This window comes from Stylophora pistillata, chromosome 13 (assembly GCF_964205215.1).
Source record: "Stylophora pistillata chromosome 13, jaStyPist1.2, whole genome shotgun sequence".
Classification (NCBI taxonomy): Eukaryota; Metazoa; Cnidaria; class Anthozoa; order Scleractinia; family Pocilloporidae; genus Stylophora; species Stylophora pistillata.
The window spans coordinates 12,538,060-12,538,529 of NC_142531.1; positions in this window are offsets into that span (position 1 = coordinate 12,538,060).

Consider the following 470-nt stretch of genomic DNA (forward strand, 5'->3'; position numbering starts at 1 on the left):
GATGAATGAGATCTCCCACGTAAAATTTACATAAGTTCGCAAATTGCGCATGGGTTTGAAATAAACAATGAGATAACAATTACTAAAAGTTCGCGCATTTTGCGTGGCTTTGAAATAAACAATGAATAAAATTTCGCACCAGATACAATGAAATATATGAAGTTCGGCCTGCTCCCAGTTGGCTTGTTAGCTCAATTGGTAGAACGCTGCACTAGTATCGCAGAGGTCAGTGGTTCGAATCCCGTACAGGCCTGATTTTTTTTCAGGTCTGATTTTCGCTATTGCTTAAATAGTGCTATCTACTGCGAGGATCGTGCATCATATGTAAAATTTCACACCTTGCGCATGGGTTTGAAATAAGCAGACAACAATGAGTAAACGATCGCACATTGCGCATGGGTTTTCAATAAACAAATAAATGATAATTAGTAAAAGTTCGCAAAGTGCGCGTGGCGAGTTTGAAATAAAAC